Source organism: Palaemon carinicauda, chromosome 25 (genome assembly GCF_036898095.1).
Source record: "Palaemon carinicauda isolate YSFRI2023 chromosome 25, ASM3689809v2, whole genome shotgun sequence".
In the NCBI taxonomy this organism is placed as follows: domain Eukaryota; kingdom Metazoa; phylum Arthropoda; class Malacostraca; order Decapoda; family Palaemonidae; genus Palaemon; species Palaemon carinicauda.
In genome coordinates, this window is record NC_090749.1 from 66,956,301 (window position 1) to 66,961,479 (window position 5,179).

The following is a 5,179-nucleotide window of genomic DNA, read 5'->3' on the forward strand; positions in this document are numbered from 1 at the left end:
GATCATATCAGTCTGGGCGTAATCTAGTCTATGCCCTTATGTGCGTGTTTGATTATTCCTTGCAATTGTTTTGTTTTTATTCCTTTTGTTCGGTGATAAGTTCTATTCTGTATGTGTGTACATATAATTTTTTTTTTCATAATTAATTACCCGTCTTTGAGTGCTTCAAATGTTTTTGTGTACTATAGTAAAGGTATGGTATTTGTTTGATGTTATCAAGAATGCGGTATTCTACTGTGACGGGCCGAGAGATGGTTGTGAACTCAAAGGCAGGATGCAATCAACTGAACATTTTAATAAGGAACATTCTCCTTTATATACAAAACCTGAAGGCAACAGGACATAACATGTTCGAGAGACAGACAATGTTACAGAGGAAAACTGGACACATGATCATTCAGGTTCTTTTTAGAGCGAGGGAAGAGCGCAGATACAAGCATAATATATACAAAATAATTTATGTACGATCGTGTGACACACGGTTGATACATGGCTCCCCCCCTAAAAATGACATACTGTACATGTTAAATAGGGCTCCCTGATCTAGAAATGCGAACTGTAGGCGGGTCATAAGGCAGAAGATAAGCAGGTTTTAGACGATCAATGGAGACCCAGTCTTTTTTGCCACGAATGTTTAGTAGGAATGCTTTCGGACTGCGTTGGATCACAAGGAAAGGGCCCGTGTAAGGGGGCGTTAGCGGTGCTTGCTGGGTGTTGCGCAGGAAGACGTGCGTTGCAGAGTGCAAGTCTGTCGGTATGTGATGCTTCGCTGGGGGCTTGTAAGTCTGGCGGCACGGAGTAAATTTTTCCACGACGTGACGTATGCGCTGGAGATCTTCGGAGGAGGTTGTTGAAGGAAAAAATTTGGCAGGGATGACCAACGGGTCGCCATACACCTTTTCAGCTGCCGAGACGTCGAGGGCGTCTTTAGGAGTGGTCCTTAGTCCCAGGAGGACCCAGGGAAGCTGAGTAAACCAGTTGCAATCCTTGCTGCGGGACATCAAAGCTGCTTTGAGGGTGCGATGAAAACGTTCAACCATTCCATTGGCAGCGGGGTTGTAGCCGTTGTCTGATATAGGGTGATGCCCAGGAGATTCGCTAATGATGTCCACAATTGAGAGGTGAAAGTGGTTCCCCTGTCAGAAGTAATATGCTCAGGGATACCAAATCATGCAATCCATCCAGAGAGTAAGGTAGATGTACATGAGGCGGACGTTGCAGTTTCCATGGGAATGTCTTCAGGCCAACGAGTGGAGCGGTCCGATGACGGTAAACAGGTAACGATGTCCTTGTGATGTGGGTAGGGAGCCTACAACGTTGACGTGAATGTGTGCGAAACGACGCTGAGGTTGAGGAAAGGTGCCCACTCCTGAATCAGTGTGTCGATGTACTTTGGAAGTTTGGCAAGAAGTACAGGCGCGGACCCAATCCTTAGCACCCTTAGAAATGCTGTGCCAAATGAACTTTGCCTTCAGCAGCTGTGCAGTAGAACGGCACGAGGGATGTGAAAGGCCGTGAATGAAATCAAACACCTGTCGGCGCATGGGAGCAGGAATCCAAGGTCGCGGTCTGCAAGTACTGACGTCACAGAGGAGGGTGGTGTTGGAGTCTTCAAGGGGGAAGTCTTCCCAACGGAGAGACGTGCAGGATGTCCTACATGCTTGATACTCTGGATCCTGTCGTTGGGCTTCAGCCAGGGCGTTGTAATCCAATCCCAGCTGAATGGCAGCCAACGTGTTTCATGACAGGGCATCGGCAACGGGATTCATTTTCCCAGGAATGTAATGAAGGGTGCAATTGTATTCAGCCACGGCGGAGAGATGTCGGCGTTGACGGGCGGACCAGGCGTCAGACTGTCGAGTGAAGGCGTGCACCAGAGATATGTGGTCTGTGCGAATGACGAAGGGCGTACCTTCTAAGAAATGGCGAAAGTGACGGACAGCCAAGTGCACCACCAGCAATTCTCGATCGAAGGTAGAATAACCCTATTCTGCCTTGGATATTTTTTCTGCTGAAGAAGGCTATGGGCGGGGCGAGCCATTGCCCACCTGCTCGAGTACTGCACCAATAGAGATGTCGCTGGCATCGGTGGAGAGAAGGAGAGGGGCATGTGGGATAGGAAAAATGAAAGCCGCAGCAGTTGATAGGGCCTTCTTTGCATTGCAGAAGGCTGCTTCTTGAAGGGGACCCCACTTCAGGTCCTTTGGCTTGCCCTTGAGGGAGGCGTAGAGGGGAGCAAGAGTGGCGGCAATGGCTGGCAGAAAACGGTGATAATATTTGATCACGCCCAAGAATTCCTGCAGAGCTTTGACGGTCGAGGGCGCAGGGAAGTTCTGAACGGCTGCTACCTTCTCAGGGAGGGGATGGACTCCTTCAGGAGTGATGCGGTGCCCTAAGAATGACACTTCGTTGGCGCCAAAGGTACACTTGTCGTACCGGACTACAAGGCCGTTTTTTTGCAGGCGGTCGAGCACGATGCGCAGATGACAGAGGTGCTCCTCTTTTGAGGAGGAGAACACAAGTATGTCGTCCACATAACATACACAGAAGGGGAGGTCCCCTAAGATGCCATCCATGAGATGTTGAAACGTGGCCCCAGCATTACGAAGGCCAAACCAGGAGTAATTGAAGGTGTATGTACCAAACGGAGTGGTGATGGCAGTCTTGGGGATGTCCTCTGGGCTCATAGGCACCTGATAATACCCCTTCAGGAGGTCGAGCTTAGAGAAAACCTTCACTCTGTGCAGGTAGGAGGTCACGTCGGCAATGTTTGGGAGGGGGTAGTGATCCGGTTCTGTTTGCATGTTCAGGTGCCTGTAATCCACGCACGGACGGGGGGAGCCATCTTACTTCAGAACGATGTGTAAGGGTGACGACCATTTGCTGGAGGCCTTTTGGCAAAGGCCCATTTCCTCCATTTCGGCGAACGTCCGTTTGGCGGCTGCCAATCGTTCCGGTGCCAGACGTCTGAATTTTGCAAAGACTGGGGGTCCAGTCGTATTGATAGGGTGATAAATACCGTGCTTGGCATGAACCGTGGGCGTTTGGCAAAGTTCTGGATGGAAAACTTCCGGGTACGGCGTGAGGAGATGGGCGTAGGCATCCGTGGGTGCGCTGATTTGGAGAGTGAGGTTAGAAGGGGCGGGTTGAAGAGGTGTCGACAAGTACGAGTCTGCGTTGACCAATCGTCGGTGGGCGACATCGACCAGAAGGTGGAAAGGAGAGAGGAAATCCGCACCGAGAATTGGCAATATGACGTCAGCAACAAGAAACTTCCAATTGAATTTACCGTTTCTGAACGATAATGTGAGGTTCTCGTAACCGTAGGTGGGTATCGCAGATCCGTTGGCAGCTACCAAGCGGACATCGGCAGATGTAGACAGACTACGTCGTGTCTTGAAGAGTTTCCTTGGCAAAAGAGAACGACAAGCACCCGTGTCTACCAAAAATCGCGCGCCTGTTCCTGCATCATGCAAAAAGAAAAGATTAGAAACACGGGAGGCCACCGCCACGAGTGATGGCCTACTTACACGTTTTTTGGCCACTGACAATCCTTTGCACATATCTTTGCGGTTGCCCCGAATCTGAAGTGGTAGTAGCAAAACTGCGGCGGATGGGAGGTGGTAAGTGGCTGTAGAAGTCGTTTGTTGGGGCGCGAGCGATTGGTGGGTGGTAGGTGGCTTTGTCGCCGCTTCGGCACGTCACGGGATAGGCGTGTATGTCCTACGGCATTCATGTCAGCTTCGGTTGACGTTGAATAGGCATCCTCTTCGTAAGTGGTGGAGGCGTTGATGGAGGTCTTGAAGTGGCTGTCCATAAGGGCGTCGGCTTTGGTCATCAAGTCCTTTATGGGTAAACTATCGACATCGGGTATGGCAGCGCGTATAGGTCCGGGTAAACGGCGTATCCAAAGGGCACGAAGTAGGTTCACTTCACGAGGAGAGCCGTCTGCGGCAGGTTGAAGGCGAGCGATACTAGTCATTTCCCTGAGGGCAAGCGAAGCCCTTTGGTCCCCCAACGGTTGTTGCGAGAGCTGAAAAAGCTTTGCTATACGGGCGGCTGGCGACGGCGAGTACTGCTGCAGAAGGTATGTTTTGAGGGCGTCATACGCTATTGGGGTGTCTCCTTGTTCACAAAGCCAGTCGGATATTTCTGGGAAGGTGTCCTCGGGTATCGCCGCGAGAATATAATCTGCTTTGGTGGTTGAGCGAGTCACGCCCTTGATGCGAAACTGGACTCCTGCACGCTGAAACCAAGCAAACGCCTCTCCGCTGGCAAACGATGAAAGTTTGAATGGGGCAGCCGCAGCGCCAACTTCTGTAGAGTCCGCCATAGTACCAATGATGGAGGGGCGAGGGGGGTAGGGGTGGAAGGCGGTGGGAGCGAGTCGACTTCCGGGGTCACCAATGTGACGAGCCGAGAGAAAGGTTGTGACTCAAAGGCAGGAAGCAATCAACTGAGTAACTTTATTAAAGAACACTCTCCTTTATATACAAAACCTCAAGGCAACAGGAATTTTCATGTTCGAGAGACAGACAATGTTACAGAGGAAATACGCAGACATGTTTATTCTGGTTCTTTTTAATGCGAGGGAAGAGCGCAGATACAAGCATAATATATACAAAATAATTTATGTACGATCGTGTGACACACGGTTGGTACAATATATATATATATATATATATATATATATATATATATATATATATATATATATATATATATATATATATATATATATGTGTGTGTGTGTGTGTGTGTGTGTGTGTGTGTGCGTGTTTTTTATAGGTTTATCACAACAATCTTCAGTTTGGTACGTACTATAATCCCACTGCCAGAAAGTTACTGGGCACAGCAGTCCATGACACATCCATCTTGGCACGAGACCCCTGGCATTAAGGGTCATTTGGAATCGTCCACTGGACCCATCCCATGTAATTGGCTAGTTTCCTTGTTTAATTGCCATCCGAGTGCCTACCTAAATCAGAAATTGGCACTCCCGCTCTGCGGAGCAAGATATCATTTCCACTATTTTGAATCAAGGGATATTTCATGTCAGGTGAGTTGCCTTGACCAAGGAGTCGATGTTAGGTTCCCAATGACTTTGTAATTGATCCTTGGGAGAGGATGGATGGGAAAAGCTGCTTCTTGGAACCAATGTTTATAGGCTCCAACAGGG